The following is a 21,251-nucleotide window of genomic DNA, read 5'->3' on the forward strand; positions in this document are numbered from 1 at the left end:
AAGTCGAGTAAAGTTCCTGGGTAAGTTAAATTGTGTAAAATTCGGTTTCCATTCTAAACGTCAGTGAAGTACATGTATGTTTAAAAGTATAAAGGTATTTCAAAGATACACTCTCGACCTGAACACTGGCAAGTCTTCATTAACTCATGCTTGTCGTAAGAGGCGTCAGGTGGTCAGGCTCGCTGACTTGGTTGATGCATGACATCACATACCATGGATGCTTATGAAGATAATCATTGAATTGTCTGGTCCAGTCTTGATTATTTACAGACCGACGTCATATTTAACATTTTGTGTGTTTTTGGTTGTTGTTTTTTTTAATTTGGGACTTTTGCTCACATACTTTATAATCTTTATGAATCTGACTTGGCCGACTCGTATGAATGATAGGGGGCGCCCTTATCTTGTGTCATTTGTGACGTGTTCTTGTTAACAGCGAAATAAAATATTTAAACGTGATGACGTTGTATATTGTATTTTATGACGTTGTTATTGTATTTTGTTACAATGATCCGAGTGTTATTTTGTATGGTTGAGAAAGGGACAGTATGGTCGTGAGGCTACCGCGAACGTTTGCTGCCAACATCTATAAAATGGTATCCTTCTTCTGCTGGAAACACTACTCTACACTACTCGCCAAACAAACAAATACAAGGACAACCTGACTAATTACAGAGTTGTTTTTTCCTAGCGAAGGTACGAGCAAGGTGTGACTGCCATTTTTTCATTTCGAAGGACAAGGCCGATATCGTAATTCTAATCAAACTGTCATGAAACATCAGCTTGTTAATCAACGATCCTTTGCCGTATTAATCGGAAATCATAGATCTACGGTATGTAGTTACATTTAACTGCTACTAATGTTAACTGTGAACCTTTACCATGTTGCCTTGTATTACTTTATACCTAATTAAAGACACCCTGATCGTGGCAATCGCCGCTCTCTTAAATCCTGTATCAACTGGAAGTATGACAAAACCTCAGTACAAATCTTTTTTTCGTTCGCCGAACGAGGTTTTTCGTTCCTTATCTTTTCTTGTTTGATTTGGCTAAGTGACGCAGTACGTGACAAAATTCCACTTCTAGACAAGGGAGGTAACTCTAGTATACCTACTGTTTGAAATGGCCGACAAAGAGATTAATCTGACTCAAGTCATGGGCATACACGATGTGAAATAAAGACACATTTTGTTCAGAAATATACACGTAGGCAATCAAACTCGCAGTAAAATGCAGACTGTAGTTTAAAGATTGTCAGGTGGCTTACATGTTAGATTTGAATAATGTTTTAAGATTTTTGTACATTACCGTTAACTCCCCTGCCACAAGAAGAGAAATTAACAACCGAAATGTATACTTTTCACATATATGTAAGACATGTAATAAATATATTATTACATATATTCATTACCTACTCCTCCAGACATACATCTTGTACAAAGAGAGTTCAAATTAAACGTCTCTGAAACTGCGACATAAATTTACATTAAATGTATGAAAAGAATTTTACAAATTAAATAGGTTAAATATCCTTCAGTTTGTAGCAATGGTTTCACTTGCTGTGTCTGCTCTGTTATATAGATGCCACAAACCACATCCGTGAGTCTACTTAAGTGAATTTATACAGAAACATTCCATATATATCCATTGTTTTATTGATGATTTCTGTGAAAATTTCGAATGGTTAAGATTATATAATCATTCATCTGACATCCCTTCTGTCAACTATACCCGTGAAGATCCGAGTTAAAATCGGTCTTCTGTAAGACATGCTAATCGAAAGAGGCGACTAACGGGATCGGGTGGTCAGGCTCGCTGACTTGTTTGGTACATGCCATCGGTTCCCAACTGCGGAGATCGATGCTCATGACCTTAACTCTATTATTTACAGACCGCAGCCACATAGCTGGGGTATTGCTGAGTGTGGCGTCAATCAAACAAACGAGCAAACCTTCTGTCAGAAAAAGAAACCCCTCTCATATTAAACAGTTTTCTACTTTTCACGAAATTTAGAATTGAATGACCAATGACAATGACCAAACCATTAAACGACTCGTCGAGGATTTAGATATGCTAAAATAAATTCGTTTTTAAAAAATAAAGCGTTACCAAGACAAGATTTTATTAGGTCAAAGACTAATACAATAAAGGCTGTTATCAATACACAGTTAGAGGCGACTAACGGGATCGGATGGACAGGTTGCTCTCTGCGTTGACACGTGTCATCGTATCCCAAGTGCGTAGATCGATGATCACTAGATTGTCTGGTCCCGATTATTTACAGAACGCCGCCATATAGCTGGAATATTGATCATCAACGAACAAAAACAAACATGTATTAACATGTTGTTCACGTAGGTATTTAACACTTTCTAATTGCCTTCATTGCGTAATCTGACCTGAGTCATCTGCCTCCATAAACTTGATGTTAGGACGTTGTGTTGATGACAATGAGAAGAAAAGCAGGAACTCAGCCAGGAACGGTCGAACCTTTATTCACACTAGCTTATTAATCAGAAATTTGACTTTATGTATATATCTGCCTATATGAACACCATCTAATATCTAGTCTCAAAAAGCAAATCATTATGTTCACCTTGACCTGTGGCGGTGGGGTATCCTAGTGGTTAAAGCGTCTGCTCGTCACGCCGAAAACCCGGGTTCGATTCCCCACATGGGTACAATGTGTGAAGCCTATTTGTGGTGTCCCCCGCCGTGATATTGCTGGAATAAAACCATACTCACTCACCTTGACCTACTTGTTCATTTGAGACAATCACGTTTCTGTTCATGCTTAATCAGTGAACAGGAACGTTTTAACAGTTTAATTAGGAGTAAATAAATTGCAAATTGTCGAACAAAAAGATATGTTGTAAACGTCAGTGCTGTGACTTGAGCCAACAAAAACAACGTACATTCCTGACAATTAACGAAATTAAGCAACGACAGTAACATAAAGTCAAGTGAAACAAAGAAAATATACTAACGTGTTTTGTATCAGACATCTGCAGTATACAACTGAGGAAAAGCTAATACAAACTTCAGAATGCCATGTTCCAGAACCACCAGTGAACCGTGACGTGTTTGTTGTTTTCACCACACCCGGCAACACTCCATCTAGATACTAGCCATATGTAAATTGTCAAAGCAAATCTGGAGCAGTTAAGTCTGTTTTACGAGCAGCTTGTCGCCATTGTACAGCCAAAGGGTTGATCACTGAGCGGGCTGATCAATACAGTCCAATATTTTAGACTCTTGTTTTTTCAAGCACAGGGGATCAATATTTCAGTGTCAAAACAGTAAAGGATCTTTTTATCATGTTAATTATCATTTTATTATAGATTTTTTAAAGGAAAAGAATTGTTTGGTAAAGTTTGAATAATATCTTTTGTAAATAGATCAATGGTATTTTATAACTGGTAGTATATGAACTAGCAACTGCGATTGTTAGTAGGTATATCCTCAAAGGAGTTTGAAGTACCGTAAAACTATTGTCCTCCTTGGAGGATACATAAGACCACGTCTTAAAAAGTGCATGTATTTCTGCCACATTTTTGTTCATGAGAATATGTGTTCGTTTGATCTTTGGCTAAATTTGTCATATTCGCCAACATCTGAATAGACGATGTAAATCCGGCTTGGGTCCATGCAGGTAGCAAAAGCACTGTAAGTTCCCATCGTCCCTTGTATTGTGATCTACCTTCAGTTGTTGGTGATCTATAGCAGTGTAGGAAATAAGTCCCGTCCGACCGCCGTAGAGGGTCTAGATTTCTGACGGACGGTCTAAATTTACAGCTAGCCAGCCCGATGGTCTGGTAATGTTTTTAGATATTCCATCACAGGGTGGAAGCGCTGTTCTCACGAAATGTGGAGTTGCCCCAATAGCAACTCCATTTCCTCGCTGGACAGTGAAAGAAGGACATGTGGCGCAAGAGTAAAGGTAGGTTTTTCCTCGCATTTTCAATATTTTGCAAGTATATCAGGTTTTGCCATTTGGCAGAAGGATCTAGAAAGTTACAGATCTTTCTGTAATTGCTTAACACCCTCTATATTTACTGCAATTGTGCGATAGGCGCGGGCACCCTCCTGAGTATCGAAACAAGATCGCGGAAAATGATCGTTTCAACACGAAATATGACATCCTCAGCAGACACACCTTTTTTTGCTGTCAATTCTTAGATATAGTGATTTTAGGTCTTCATTCGCAGTTTAGGCTTTAATGCGTCAGTATTTTTTCAATGATTGTCGAAAAATCAATCTGTACATTTTATATTGAGCTGTTCACGTTTAGCAAACAAACTGTCCATTGTGTTGTGATTTTACTGTCCAGGAGTTGACAGTTTATAGTTTTAACCGTCAGGTCATCAAACGTTATTCTAGAGATATTTGTTGTGGAGAGGAATGTTTTGTTACTGCCTACCTGGCGTATATATTACGATTTTGTATCTTCAAGTACGATTGTACACCCTCATTGCAGTTTGTACCCTGTCTGGGATTTATTGGATGCAAACCTATAAAAACACATATTAATTTGTTTTAAAAAAACATGCATTCGTTTCACTTCAGCTGTACTTGCCAGCGTAAACACGACATGAAATCGAAGCTAAACAAGAGTGACCTCCCTTTCAAGTCACTTTCGCGCGTACAACCGAAAGTAATTTATTCCAAATCGTGACCGTAATATGTATGTTCATTGATGATAGATATAGATCAAGTACTTCGGCAGATGTCGTGAAAATACAACGTAACCTGATTGGCTAATTTTTCCGGTCTTTATCGTCGGGTTCCCTCATATTTTCCCGGTTTCTACCCATCTTATCCGATTGCTTCCCAACCAGTGGCATCATGGCGGAGCGTTCGTCGGGCTCACATGGGCCAGGATTCAAACATTTTACAAAATTATGTACGATCAGAAGTGTATGTAGTCGTTACGCTATCAAAAAACGAGAGGTTTGTCCAGATAGACGATGGGCGAGCCGGTGTTGATTGACAGCTGAATATGTCGAGGGCGAGACACAATATTCAGCTGTCAATCAACACTGGCTCGCCCATCGTCTGTCTGGACGAACCTCGAGTGATTGGATAGCGTAACTGGTTTGTACCATGCCCACATTGCGTGCTTTCAAAATCTGCGCGGGATGTTTTGAATTTGAAATCATTCCGTGTCACACGGCCGCGATGTCAAGTCACGAGTGTTATAGACCTTACATGGTCACAAATAATGGACGAAGTTGACAATAATAGACTGGAATGGGATGATACAATCGAAGACACATTTTTTCCGCAAGCTGCTGAGGTTATGGAAACTCAATCAGCCGTGTTAGATGGGTTGACTCAATTGTCAGTATCGAACACAGACGATGGTGCCACGTTTCCTGAACTTTAAAACTATACACTTTACTCAGATCATTAAAAATTATGATGTAGACACGAGCTCTCGTTTTAGAATGAAGTAACTACTGCAAGGTTTACATTCGATTGAGACTGTTTTATGTGCGTGGGAACAGTAGGCGTGGCTTGCTAACCTGTAGTGAGCCAATCAGATAGCCGCGGTCAAGGGTTACTTCAAGCAGTGGTGTTACTATTAGATATCATGGCGGAGCGTTCATCGGCCATAGGATTCAAACATTTTACAAAATGATGTACGATCAGAAGTGTATTAACAAATATACATCTACCCGAGGAATAAACAAGACCAGGTTATTCCAAAGTATGTACATTGTTCATACTATCATTCAGATATTAGTATTGCACATTTGGGTAAAGCACATTACTAAGCATCTGAAAATCAAGGGACATCTAACCAATGTTGAATGTGCGAAATCAAATACAATAATGACTTCCTTTGTTCCCACCGGTGGCACCAACAGCGATATGGACAAGTCAAAGGAAAAATCCAAATGGCACAATTTAATGAGAAAATGAACTTGCCAATCTTATCTGCAGACCTTATGAAGACAGTCAAAACTGTGTTGAAGTCGATTGATTATAAACACCATTCTGGCATTCAGGAATGTGTCAAATTTTCTTTCTTATAAAATAAGATTGTACACTTTTGACACATCAAAATACACTTCAAACCACCATGAATACACTTTGCAGACAAAGGGGGTAGGCAGGTCTGTTTTTGTACATAGTCTGTGGTTAATATATGCATTAGTTTGATATGTTTAAGGTTTCAGGAAATGAATTTGAACCACTGGACGAGTCGCATATATCCTTCAATACCAGTTGTTTGTTGTCAAGCACACCAAAAAAAAGAAGAAACCCGATGGAAACCGAGTGAAAACATTGATTTCACAATGGTCTCGTTTCCTGCTGACTGGGGTCCGTCCTATTGCGCAACTTAGTACAATAACCAGTTCAGAATTTTGAGACCAACTCATTCAACTGGATATACTGAAAGGCAAAAGAAACGTCGTAATATTAGAAATGACATTTGAGTATCAATGGAGTATTTGAACCTATTTTTTTAAATATACACTAGAAGTCAAGTTTGAGGAAACATGAATCGTGGTCGTATAGCCTGCATTGCCCAATAAAGTATTGTTTGAGATTGAAGTTAGAAATGTTTTTGGTTTTTGGAGAGGGAAAAGTTCCCACAAACACAACATTGAAATCGAGATGCACGTGCATCATATATGCATTCAGGCATAAATTGCCGGCTTGAATGGCAATCGTTCACTTGTTTTCTGAACACAGCATCTATGACTAGGTTAACGAGAGATCAACCACAACAAGCTATTGGACGTCTGCACGCTTATCAACATGCTCGAGTCATTGCTAATGACTTCAGTTGCAGCGTACGAACGATAGAACGTCTTAGAGTGCGATACAACGCCACCAGCAGAACTGATGACCGTCCACGTAGTGGTCAACCCCGTGTAACAACACGTCGCCAGGACCGTCATATCGTCCATCAACACGTGCAAGACCTATTCGCAAGGGCCAGAGAAACAGCTTGGGTGACCATAGGAAACCACCAGCGACCAGTCAGTGACTTACCATTCGGCGACGTCTCCAAGCCAGGAACCTGTTTTGTCGATGTCCTGCCAGGAGACCCATATTCACCCAACGTCACCGCCGGGAACGTATCCTAGTGGACACAACAGCGGCAAAACTGTCGTGGGGGACAATGGAGAGGGGTTATCTTCTCTGATGAAAGTCGGTACTGCATTTCAGTGGCGTATTATTTTTTAAAAATTAGGTTCAACTGTTCCATTGATACTGAAATGTCATTTCCAATATTACGAGGTTTCTTTTGCCTTTCAGTATATAAATATTAATCAGTATTATCTGATACATCTAATTACTTGTATATTGGACACTACTCTCCTTCAAATCCGTACTATGTCCTACAACGTGCTCTGACAAACGGAAACCTGGAAATCGTGGAAATCTTAAAACAAGGTTCGGCTGCGAGAAAAGTTTGGCGGTCCTGTACGGACATGATATTATATCAATCACATTGTGCGTTACAAAAATACACTTAAAAGCGCAAAGAACACATAACAGGTGTAACCAGTGAGCCAGATGACTATAAAGCATTTTGTACGACCTCATGAAACAGGGACAGTCTGTGACGTCTTAGTTAAAGTCATGCTGCCTAAACCTAGCCATAAAATATAGAAATACGATGTTATTAAAGTTCATTTGTAAAAAACCAATTTCTTATGAAATCCTAGCTAAGATACATAGCGTTCACTCACATGTGAATCCAAGTAACTTCAAAGTAAACATTCAAAGCAATGGACAGTCTCAAAACAACTCCATGTAAAATGTACAGATTGATTTTTCGACGATAACTGCAAAATTTACAAATGCATTAAAGCCTAATCTGTGAATGAAGACCTAAAATCACTATATCTAAGAACTGACAGCAAGAATAGATGTGTCTGCTGATGAGGATGTCATATTTCGTGTTGAAACGATCATTTTCTTTCGACACTCAAGGGGGGGGTCCGCCTAACGCGCAATTGCAATAAATATAGCGCGTGTCAAGCAATTACAGAAAGATCTGTAACTTTCTTGATCCTTCTGCCAAATGGCAAAACCTGATATACTTGCAAATTAACGCAAATCAGAGGAAAAACTTACCATAACTGTTGCACCACGTGTTCTTTTTCACTGTCCAGCGAGGAAATGGAGTTGCTATTGGGGCATCTCCACTTTTCGTGTGGACAGCGCTTCCACTCTGTGTTCCATACATCTGAGTAAACTCACCATATCTTGGTGTCTGGTCTGGTTAAATCCATTTTGGGATGGTAACATTTTGAAGTTACCAGCCCTGGTCTCAGGTTGGGTTTTTGGCTTATTTCATACACTGCCTAGAGCATGTTTTGATATTGCATTCTCTTCAAAATTAAAATGGTTTTAGATTTACATGTTAGTTTTAAACACCATCTTTGATACTCTAGCTATTTTACAGTTCTTTGATGGCTGGATTTTTTAACAACTTTATTTATTATGTTTGCTTCCCTCAGTATATTTATTTCCAATGAAGGAACCGGATTGGTAAACAAGCATAAGCTTATATGAATACCTCTCCGGGATACAATGGAAGGAAGAGTAATCATGTCATGATGAACGTACAATGTGAATGATATATAAATGTTGCAAAAACGGGAAATAACGCCAATCATTGTTAAACAGTATATGGCATATGAACAAGTTATTTTGGATCAAATCTTGCCTGTTAAATTTATCAACGAGTGCACCGAAATTAAAAGTTCTTTGTTTACTATTGAGGGATATTTTTGGTTTCCAAACACAATTTATTTTAGGTCAAACCCTTTAGTATAAAAATACATAATTTGATTTGTATCGTTGTAAAGAGTACATGAAAAGAAATAATGAGCAGAGTCTTCATAGTTATGGCCACAAGAGCAAGATGATGATCGAGATGTAAATCTTTCATATTTGTGCGCATTAAGGTCACGACATTCAAGTCGGAGACGAGAATGTATGATTTGACTAAATCTGCCAAATTTTCAGTCAAAATGACTGTAGATGTAAGAATTGTTTAAACTTACATTTTTGAATCTCGATAGGCACAGTGATTCTCTATGTTTGGCTGGCAATGAATTCCATAATGTAACAGTATCTGGAAGAAAGGACCTCGCATAATTTACAGATTTACAGTTATATTCTGAAGATTTGAATCTTCGCGCAGATTAAAACCAACGACATCTGATACTCTAGGCGGAACAAGGTTACGAGGATAACTTGGCGTAGTGTTATTGACCATTTTGTAAAACATAGTCATTTTATGAAAGTATCTTCTACGACACAACGGGTGACAATTAGTTTCTTTGTATATTTCACGATGGCTGGTACCACGAACAGCATCACACACAGTTCTTAGAGCATCAAGATTGAGCTTTTCAAGTATATCTGCTTGCTGTTTAGTACAATTATCCCATATATGACTGCAATAATCAAAAACTGGTAATATGAACTGTATGTACAAGGTTTCTAATGTTTTACGGTTTAAACGATATGTGAGACCCCATTGGTGCAACTGTTTGAGCACAGTCGTTAATATGTTCATTCCATGAGCAATCATGCTGAAGTATAAGACCTAAATGTTTAAGGCTTTGAACGGAATTAATGACATTACCATTGATGAGTAGAATCGGCATTGGAGTTGGTTGCAATTTACGAGTAAGGCATATTGACTCTCTTATTGGGATGGAAAGATACTTGCCATTTTTCTGCCCATTCGGCAATTGGCTGTAAATCATCGTTCATTACAATAGCATTTTCCTCGGTATCATCAATGATCGCATATAAAGAAGTATCATCCTCAAAAAGGCGTATATTGCTATTCATACCTTCAACTATATCTATTATATAAGCAATAAACAAGAGCGGTCCCAATACTGAACCCTGGGGTACAACAGAAAAAATAGCTTTATTATCAGATCTAAATCCATTAATTACGACACGTTGTTCGCTATTTTAAAGATAACTCTCAAACCATTTTAACAAATAACCCTTTGTAGCATATCTTTTTAATTTATAAATGGTATCCTTGTGCCAAACCCTGTCGAATGCTTTGCTTACATCACAAAATGCTGCTCTGAATTCTGTTCCTTTATCTACTGCACCGGGAATGAAATCATATAGATACGTTAATTAATTAACAGTAGAATCTCCTGGTTTGAATCCGAATTGAAGATTAGAAACTATGTCGTTTTCTCTAAAATAACTGAAGTCATGTTTGAAAACGCACTTTTCTAAAAAATTTGCCAGACAACTTGTGAGTGCAACGGGCCTATAATTGGAACAGTCATTAATACTACCTTTTTGTGAATAGGGACGACAGAGGCTTCCTTCCAAACTTGAGGAAAGGTATGAAATACACAATGTTATTTTTAGAAAGTCGTCAAATGTAAGATATCTCTGAGGAAAGGTATTTTCAGAAAGGGATTGGTTAAAGACATCTGATAGAAGGGCAGCCAAAGATCGAGCGTTCATTTTCAGAAAGTTATTGCTAATTCCGTCTGGGCCTATTGCTTTTGTAGTATCTACCGACGAAAGAATATCATAAACTTCGTTTTGTTCAGATAAACGTCACATAAAGAATTATCAGTATACGAAACAACTTCTATGTTCTTATCTGGATAACTAACTTTTGTTTGATTTGTGGAATATTCATTCATTATATTTGCAATTTCGGTGCTATCGTCATAAAGTTGATTATTATTAAATACTGGAGGAAAGGAGCTTAGTGAATTTTTGCCTTTTGTATAATTTTTAATCAGACGCCACAAGACTTTGGTTTCTTGCTTGTCATTAATTGATTTTTTCAATTTTGTCTGTATATAATTGTTTTGCTGTTCTTTATTTCTTTATAGTCTGAATTTTGTCCAATCGGAAGGTAAGTTGCGCCGTATAGCAATCTTGTGTAAGCGATTACGTTTTCGGATCAAACTCCGGGTTTCATTCAAACCGAAACATGAGCCTCAATAACCTATTCAGAAATGACCTACTTTTCAGCCGATCCGAATTTTCTCGTGTGAAAGTGAAAATAGACATCACAAACAACTATGGTTAAAAAGAATTTTAATTCCTTGTTTCATAAGAAAATTGTCTTTACAAATGAATTTTAATTTTTAATTTTAATAACATCGTATTTCTATATTTTTTTGGCGAGGTGTAGGCAGCATGACCCTAGCTTAGACGTCACAGACTGCCCATGTTTCATGAGGTCGTAAAATGATTCACAATGCACTGGTTATTCAGTGTAGTGTGGTAACGCACAATGTGATTGATATAATATCAAGTCCGTACCAGACCGCCAGATTTTCTAGCGGCAGAGCCTCGTTTTGAGATTTCCACGATTTCCAGGTTTCCGTTTGTCAGAGCTCGCTGTACGACAGAGCACGCTGCACGACGTGTTTGCAAGGATTAGAAGGAGCGTAGTGTTGCAATATACAAGTGCTTAGATGTATCAAATAATACTGATTAATATTTATGTATCCAGTCAAATGAATTGGTCTCAAAATTCTGGACTAGTTATTGTACTGAGTTGCGCAATAGGACGGAACCCAGTCAGCAGGAAATGCGTCTAATGTGTAATCAATGTTTTGACTTGTTCACTCATGGCACATCTTTTGGGGCCTGATAGTGACAATTTTGTTAGGCACGTGGTTGTTACATTGATTAATTATGGTAATGGTTTAATTGATCTGCTACTTGATTTACATCACGAGAAGAAAGTATTTTATTCCAATCAAAAGAGCTAAGTTCGTCAGTACGAGCTTCGATGTCGGTTGAAGTATAATCATAGATTTTTCTTTTATAAGTAACTGTTTTAGTTTATTTTTTCCTTCAAAGTAACCTACGCAGAACAATGATCACTACTTATAGGATCAAGTACACCGGATTCTAGTACAGTAGCAACATGTGAAACAAAGATAAGATCAATCAAAGTACTAGAGGTAGGGATAATCCCTGTAGGATCGGATATGATTTGAGATAATCCATCTATCAATTTGATTTGATCAACTCTGCTCGATTCTGTGGTAAGAATATCTTCATTAAAATCACCAGTCACAATTGTAATCAAGTCAAGATCAACAGCGTTACCAACCGATTCTTCTGTTAATTCCAATAAGCGTCGCTTTTATCTGCCCTATAAAATGCCCCAATGAGATCATTTCGTTTCTTGCATCTTATTTTAACCCATATTGCTTCAAGCGCAGGCAAGTCTTAATCGTTCATACATTCGAAAGACAAGTAGTTTTAATATATACTGCTACACCTCCACCCCTACTCTGTCTGTCTTTTCTTAATGGTAATTGGAAACCTGGAATGTTTACATCAATGCTGTCTACACTATGGTGCAACCATGATTCTGTAGTACAAATGACATATGATTCCAATTCGACCTGGAGTATATCTAACTTATCTCTAAGACTCCGTACGTTTAAATGTATTATCTTAAGATCAGCAATCGCAGTGGTCCGGGATTTGTGTGAACATCACCACAGATCAAAAGAAGAATGATAATCAGAGAAATTTGTTTGCTATAAAGACATAATATCGAGAATTGATAACACTGTTTTCTAAGGTAGACATCAAAACATTACAGCTTTAGAAAGGTCGTGTGCCGTATGTATTGTATCAAGATTGGAAAATGAATATCATTTTATGTTTGAGTGTCCATTTTAAGAAAATTGAAGATGTGCAATATTACCTAATTATTTCTGTAAAAATCATATGTCAAAATGTCAATATTATTCATGTCACAAAATTCAGCTGCTTTGAACTGCCTTGCCAATTACATATTTTTGGCATGAAGAAGCGTGCTAACTTTTATAATGTATAAAATTATGATATGTTAACACCTCCAACAGAACTAGTGGAGCTCACGGTTTCAAGTATTTGTAACATGGGCTGGTGGCTTAAAATGGAAATAAACTGAACAGAACTGAGTGAATAGATAATTATGCATTGCTAGAAAATATGATAATCATTGGCTTCTAAATAATGGGAGTATAAGGACATCTCGAGATAGTCAACTTTATGTATGGTGCCTATGACCTTTTTGTCTTTAATTCCTGCATATGTTCCTGGGTCTCAGATCTAATCTGGGTGCCGTTCCACTAACCGATCTTTATTATTTAGATTTTAGCTATCCTAAGTTGGTCATGAGCAACTTAGACTTTGGATCTTAACTTTACGATTGACTTGGGTAAGATTGGTTTGTGGAACGGTAAACCGATCGTAACGTCACGCTAAGATTGTGATTTTAGGGGTTTACGGCCCATAACATAAAGGGACCTTCAATCTAAGAATCAGTCCCACGATTACTGAAGCTGCTTTTCTCACACGAGACTTTGTTTTCTCTCGCAGCATTTCAAGAAGGCTCAAAACGTTGCCAAAAGACTTCACAATTCATGTGATGAGCTGCAACAACCAGAGGACAAGAGGGCGTAGATATTTTAAGCTACTTTCAATAACGCCACCCCTTTCTGAAGCCATAAGAGACCAACTCTCAACTGGTTTGATGTTTGGTGAAGTGTCGTCCATTTGGGAAAATACCACTTTCCTGCTGTATCCAGTTCCACTAGGTTGGAGAAGGGAGTTCAGGTTGTGGAAGAAGTGACTGACCCCATATGTGACCTGCCTTGTAAACTGGGGTTTTGCTGTAGAAGAGCTGCATGCGTTGGTGTTATGGGATTTATTGAGCGTTATTGCAAGCATTATAACATCTGTAGCTACTGTTCGTCACATAATCTTTTCATGGTCATGTTTTGCAGCATGGGCAACATGATTATATCGGCTTCTTAATGACTGCAGACCGCCTCCGTGGGGTAGTGGTTAGAGCGGAAGGCCGCGGGTTCGATCCCCGGCTGCGTCATACCAAAAGACATGAAAATATGGTACTTGTTTGTGCTTGCCTGGCGCTCGGCATCAATGGGTGCAACAAGGACTGGTCGGCTCGGAGTCAGTATAATGTGTCTGAGTTGGGTATTCATGCTTCACTGCGGCATGGTATCTCAGTGGGCTAGCACTATAAAACCAGCTTAAGTCTGGGCTAGTACAAGCAGCCGCACATACACATACACACGCATGCACGTCGTCATATGAGCGAAATACTCTCAAGCACAACGTTAAACCCAATTTCACCTCACCTCACCGTGTGATCATACATCTTATGCACGATGACGTAAAAGTAAACTGGTGTACAAAAGCGTTTATTTGCGTGATATAAGTGACATTTTCTTATACATGTATATGAAATCGTTACAGCCAGTAAATAAGGTTAAAAAGATGTTAAATCAGTACTGTCACGCCAAACAACATGAGAAAATTAATAACATTCCTTCCTCGTTAGGTCCCTTATATTTCTATTTATTTGTACGGTTACGTAAAGTTTGGTTAGAGCGCCATCAAATTCTGCATATAACTCATTTGTACATAATCTACACACGCACACGCACACGCACACGCACATGCACATACACACACACACAAATATAGCTACAAGTATCATCACACTGGAGACCGCCGAGGTGGTCTAGCTGACCTACTAGTATACTATGTTGGGCGTGGTCTTGTGAATCACCTTCTGAATCTTGTGATACGATCTGAATCTGCCTTTGCCCTTTCTGACAATATAAGAATGTGTCATTGCATCACAAACAAATAGTATTGATACCAAGTTGAGCGCATCCTGCTCCGCTGATGGAAAGGAGTCTATTTCCGCCATTTTCAGCTGAAACGAAACCATATTTATTGTATTGTATTATCGGCATTCAATAAGTTGGTGAGTCAGTACTAAAGCATGGAGCCTAATATTACTTTATAGATAACAACTTCTTGTTTATTGCATAGAGCAACCATGCAATAAACAAGAAGTTGTTATCCATAAAGTCCCATGCTTCAGTGTATTTACTGTAAACATTTCACAAACAAACAGCTTAGGGTAACATAAAACTTGGTCATTTATCATAATAAGTCAAGCGAAACAAATGGAGTTATTTATTTAAGCATCATCAGGTGACTGTTAGACTAAGGGAGGAATTATGCTAATATTCATCAATAATTAAAAATGCTAAATACAATATAATATGTTAATATATAATGATTGAAATCATGCCTGTATTTAATAACGCGTACTAGGATGTGCACCGTGTGATCTTTATGGTTGTTCCATTGACAACTCATCACGTTGTGCAGCCATGATGAACATACCATACAAAGAGACCCGTGTAGATTCCCCGTGTGGAGATAAACGAAAAAGACGTCAAGGTTACACAACCAATTGTTTTCCCATAGTAACGTCATGTTGTCTTAAAACATTACCAGGGTGCTGTTGTACAAAACAACCTTAGCGCTGGGACTACCTTAAGTCTATGTTAAGGTACAGGAGTGACCTTAAGTCTATGTTAAGGTACAGGAGTTACCTTAAGTCTATGTTAAGGTACAGGAGTTACCTTAAGTCTATGTTAAGGTACAGGAGTTACCTTAAGTCTATGTTAAGGTACAGGAGTTACCTTAAGTCTATGTTAAGGTAGTTACCTTAAGTCTATGTTTACAAGTTACCTTAAGTCTAAGGTACAGAAGTTACCTTAAGTCTATGTTAAGGTACAGGAGTTACCTTAAGTCTACGTTAAGGTACAGGAGTTACCTTAAGTCTATGTTAAGGTACAGGAGTTACCTTAAGTCTATGTTAAGGTACAGGAGTTACCTTAAGTCTATGTTAAGGTAGGGTGACCTTAAGTCTACGTTAAGGAGTTTAGTCTATGTTAAGGTACAGGAGTTACCTTAAGTCTTGACCTACGTTAAGTCTAGTCTATGTTAAGGTACAGGAGGAGTTGCCTTAAGTCTATGTTAAGGTACAGAAGTGACCTTAAGTCTATGTTAAGGTACAGGAGTTGCCTTAAGTCTACGTTAAGGTACAGGAGTGACCTTAAGTCTATGTTAAGGTACAGGAGTTACCTTAAGTCTATGTTAAGGTACAGGAGGTTACCTTAAGTCTACGTTAAGGTACAGTTAAGGTACAGGAGTTACCTTAAGTTAACCTTAGGAGTACCTAAGTCTATGTTACAAGGTACAGGAGTTACCTTAAGTCTATGTTAAGGTACAGGAGTTACCTTAAGTCTATGTTAAGGTACAGAGGAGTTACCTTAAGTCTATGTTAAGGTACAGAAGTTACCCTTAAGTCTATACCTTAAGTCTATGTTAAGGTACAGGAGTTGCCTTAAGTCTACGTTAAGGTACAGAAGTTACCTTAAGTCTGTGTTAAGGTACAGGAGTTGCCTTAAGTCTATGTTAAGGTACAGAAGTTACCTTAAGTCTATGTTAAGGTACAGAAGTTACCTTAAGTCTATGTTAAGGTACAGGAGTTACCTTAAGTCTACGTTAAGGTACAGGAGTTACCTTAAGTCTATGTTAAGGTACAGGAGTGACCTTAAGTCTTTGTTAAGGTACAGGAGTTGCCTTAAGTCTACGTTAAGGTACAGGAGTTACCTTAAGTCTATGTTAAGGTACAGAAGTTACCTTAAGTCTATGTTAAGGTACAGGAGTTACCTTAAGTCTACGTTAAGGTACAGGAGTTACCTTAAGTCTATGTTAAGGTACAGGAGTGACCTTAAGTCTATGTTAAGGTACAGGAGTTGCCTTAAGTCTATGTTAAGGTACAGGAGTTACCTTAAGTCTATGTTAAGGTACAGGAGTTACCTTAAGTCTATGTTATGTTAAGGTACAGGAGTTACCTTAAGTCTATGTTAAGGTACAGGAGTTACTATGTTTACAAGTCTATGTTAAGGTACAGGAGTTACCTTAAGTCTATGTTAAGGTACAGGAGTGACCTTAAGTCTATGTTAAGGTACAGGAGTTACCTTAAGTCTATGTAAGGTACAGGAGTTACCTTAAGTCTACAAGGTACAGGAGTTACCTTAAGTCTATGTTAAGGTACAGAAGTTACCTTAAGTCTATACAAGTTAATGTTAAGGTACAGGAGTTACCTTAAGTCTATGTTAAGGTACATGAGTTACCTTAAGTCTACAGGAGTTACCTTAAGTCTATGTTAAGGTACAGGAGTGACCTTAAGTCTATGTTAAGGTACATGAGTTACCTTAAGTCTATGTTAAGGTACAGGAGTTACCTTAAGTCTATGTTAAGGTACAGGAGTGACCTTAAGTCTACGTTAAGGTACAGGAGTTACCTTAAGTCTACGTTAAGGTACAGGAGTTACCTTAAGTCTATGTTAAGGTACAGGAGTGACCTTAAGTCTATGTTAAGGTACAGGAGTTACCTTAAGTCTACGTTAAGGTACAGGAGTTACCTTAAGTCTATGTTAAGGTACAGGAGTTACCTTAAGTCTATGTTAAGGTACAGGAGTTACCTTAAGTCTATGTTAAGGTACAGGAGTGACCTTAAGTCTATGTTAAGGTACAGGAGTTGCCTTAAGTCTACGTTAAGGTACAGGAGTTACCTTAAGTCTATGTTAAGGTACAGAAGTTACCTTAAGTCTACGTTAAGGTACAGAAGTTACCTTAAGTCTACGTTAAGGTACAGGAGTTACCTTAAGTCTACGTTAAGGTACAGGAGTTATCTTAAGTCTATGTTAAGGTACAGGAGTAACCTTAAGTCTATGTTAAGGTACAGGAGTTGCCTTAAGTCTACGTTAAGGTGCAGGGTGCCGTTCCACTAACCGATCTTATCTAAGATCAATCTTAGCAAGTTACGCCAATTTTACAATCGTCTTAGCTAAAAGTTACACCCGTTCCACTAGCCGATCTTAGGCCGATCGTAGCCGGTCCCGATCTTACGATCCGATCCAAGCTTAGATCGAGACTCTTTCGTGCGAGAGATAGAGGAATGCGAGGCACGAGTTATCTCCCTTTGCATAGTCTAGCAAATGATAGAAAGTAGTTTACGAACCAACTGAGTGAGTGAGTGAGTTTAGATATACGCCGCACTCAGCAATAGTGCAATAGTATATGGCGGCGGTCTGTAAATAATCTAGCCAAGATACATAGCGTTCACTAACATGAGCGTTCATGTTAGTGAACGCTATGTATCTTAGTTATAAATAATCGAGTCTGGACCAGACAATCCAGTGATCAACAGCATGCGCATCGATCTGCGCAGTTGGGAACCGATGACATGTGTCAACCAAGTCAGCGAGCCTGACCACCCGATCCCGTTAGTGGCCTCTTACGACAGGCATGGGTTATTGAAGTTCAATATTCTAACCCGGGCCTTCATGGGTATTTTTCCAACCAAGTGTAAACGTGGAGAAAAAACCTAGAGCAAAATATTAGGGTAGTGAGCACCTTGGTTTCAGGTGCAAGTGCGCGAGAACGCTGGGTATCAAGCATAATATAATAATAATAAATGCATATTTATAGTGCGCCTATTCCACATCCTTGGGCATGCTCAAAGCGCTGTGTACAGATAATTTACACGAGAATATTTACAGCTGAGATTATAAGTAATATACTGAGAACAGGTTTTAAGTCTGGACTTTAAAAATGTCAATTGTGTCAGAGCTTTTAATATGTGCCTGAACCTTGTCAATCAGAATAAACAAGGCGTGACGAGGCTATAACGTATGTTGAATCTGTCAGTGGTCTTGAATAACACGCGGCCTGCCTTTAGAATCCCCGACCAAATATGCGCAGTGAAATCAAGCATATTTGTATCTTTTTGCTTCAGAACATTGTTCACTTCACGGTTGTCCCTATTCTTAACCATGACGTTGCAATATTGTTGTACAAATGTGTTACACCGACTCGCTCGGTTGTGTTCCCATGACGACAGTGGTCAGACTGGCCTGACATTTGTAAGGCTTCAGTGCAGTGTTTGTTTACATCACAGAAATATACAAATTCATTTCATGGGGGACTTTATGGGACGCTCACGGTGAAATGCTCGCTCTTATTTTTCACATAGAATAGGAAAGCCACAATTTTGGTTTCTCTGCGATTGATTTTAGCTATCCTAAGTTGGTCATGAGCAACTTAGACTTTGAATCTTAACTTTACGATTGACTTAGGTAAGATTGGTTAGTGGAACGGTATGCCGATCGTAACGTCACGCTAAGATTGGGATTTTAGGGGTTTACGATTGGCATAGGGCTAAGATCGGTTAGTGGAACGGCACCCAGGAGTTACCTTAAGTATATGTTAACGTACAGGAGTTATCTTAAGTCTACGTTAAGGTACAGGAGTTACCTTAAGTCTATGTTAAGATACAGGAGTTACCTTAAGCCTACGTTAAGTTACAGAAGTTACCTTAAGTCTATGTTAAGGTACAGGAGTTGCCTTAAGTCTATGTTAAGGTACAGGAGTTACCTTAAGTCTATGTTAAGGTACAGGCGTTACCTTAAGTCTATGTTAAGGTACATGAGTTACCTTAAGTCTATGTTAAGGTTCAGGAGTTACCTTAAGCCTTTGTTAAGGTACAGGAGTTACATTAAGTCTATGTTAAGGTTCAGGAGTTACCTTAAGTCTATGTTAAGGTACAGGAGTTACCTTAAGCCTATGTTAAGGTACGGGAGTTACCATAAGTCTATGCTAAGGTACAGGAGTTACCTTAAGTCTATGTTAAGGTACAGGAGTTACCTTAAGTCTATGTTAAGGTACAGGAGTTACCTTAAGTCTATGTTAAGGTACGTGAGTTAACTTAAGTCTATGTTAAGGTATGGGAGTTACCTTAAGTCTATGTTAAGGTACAGGAGTTACCTTAAGTCTATGTTAAGGTACAGGAGTTACCTTAAGTCTATGTTAAGGTACGTGAGTTAACTTAAGTCTATGTTAAGGTACGGGAGTTACCTTAAGTCTATGTTAAGGTACAGGAGTTACCTTAAGTCTATGTTAAGGTACAGGAGTTACCTTAAGTCTATGTTAAGGTACAGGAGTTACCTTAAGTCTATGTTAAGGTACAGGAGTTACCTTAAGTCTATGTCAAGGTACAGGAGTTACATTAAGTCTATGTTAAGGTTCAGGAGTTACCTTAAGTCTATGTTAAGGTACAGGAGTTACCTTAAGCCTATGTTAAGGTACAGGAGTTACCTTAAGTCTATGTTAAGGTACATGAGTTACCTTAAGTCTAGGTTAAGTTAAGGTACAGGAGTTACCTTCAGTCTAGGTTAAGGTACAGGAGTTACCTTAAGTCTATGTTAAGGTATATGCGTTACTTTAAGTCTATGTTAAGGTACAGGAGTTACCTTAAGTCTATGTTAAGGTAAGGGAGATACGCTAGGATCACTTTGTACAACGGCACCCAGGTCGTTAATAGTAACGTATATAAATTTATATGCACACTGCCGCCTTAAGGCTACAATAATAACACAACTTTTGAACACACCAACCCAGTTCTGCACAAAATGTCACCTACTTGGAAATACCTCTGCACATATTTAGCATAAGTCGTTGTGTTTTAAAAAAGACAGCTCTAATTTTGTAAGGAAATGGTCAGTTTTAATTACTGGATCGATGTACATTATAAAAACACAACATCTTGTACGAAATCATCTAATCACAGCTGATGATTCTGCCTGCACCCTAGGAAAAGTGTTTGTTAAACTACGGAAGCTGAAGGCTCACTGGTAGATCTTTGCACCCTGTATTAATTTTTGTATCAGCTGTGCCTTAACTAGAGACTGCAGATGTCTGTGTAAAAAATGTTAGTTTATATTTATTATTTATTATTCCTTATCTGACAGGTCTGTATGTTGCTGTCAGAAATGTACATCATAGTCGTTGTTGGCAATACATGGCTCAAGGATACCCGTGAAGATTCAGATTAGAATTGGTCTTCAGCAACCCATGAGTGTCATAAGAGGCGACTAACGGTATCGGGTGGTCAGGCTTTGTTGACACATGTCATCGTATCCTAATTGCATAGATCGATGCTCATGATGCTGATCACTGGATTATCTTGCCCTGACTCTGTTTACAGCCCGCCGCCATATAGCTGGAATATTGCTGAGTGCGGCGTTAAACAACAAACAAACAAATAGACTGCCTCGGGGAAAATGCAACCACAGAGGATTGACTAGGCCCCTGTAAAACGCGAGTGAAATCTTTATTTATTCACATTCCAAAATGACAAGCACGCGTTGACAACCCTCACAGCATATTCCCGGTAAACGTGATACTACAATAAGTGGTGTTGAACACAAAGGAAATATTCAGACAAAAATTAATCTGAGTGCAAGAGGAAAAAACATAGAAAAGCAATTTCAAACAAACTCTCTGACTGTCCATGGGACAAGATGGGAATTA

This window comes from Haliotis rubra, unplaced genomic scaffold, assembly GCF_003918875.1.
Source record: "Haliotis rubra isolate DU_JTF1 unplaced genomic scaffold, ASM391887v1 Scf868, whole genome shotgun sequence".
Lineage (NCBI taxonomy): Eukaryota > Metazoa > Mollusca > Gastropoda > Lepetellida > Haliotidae > Haliotis > Haliotis rubra.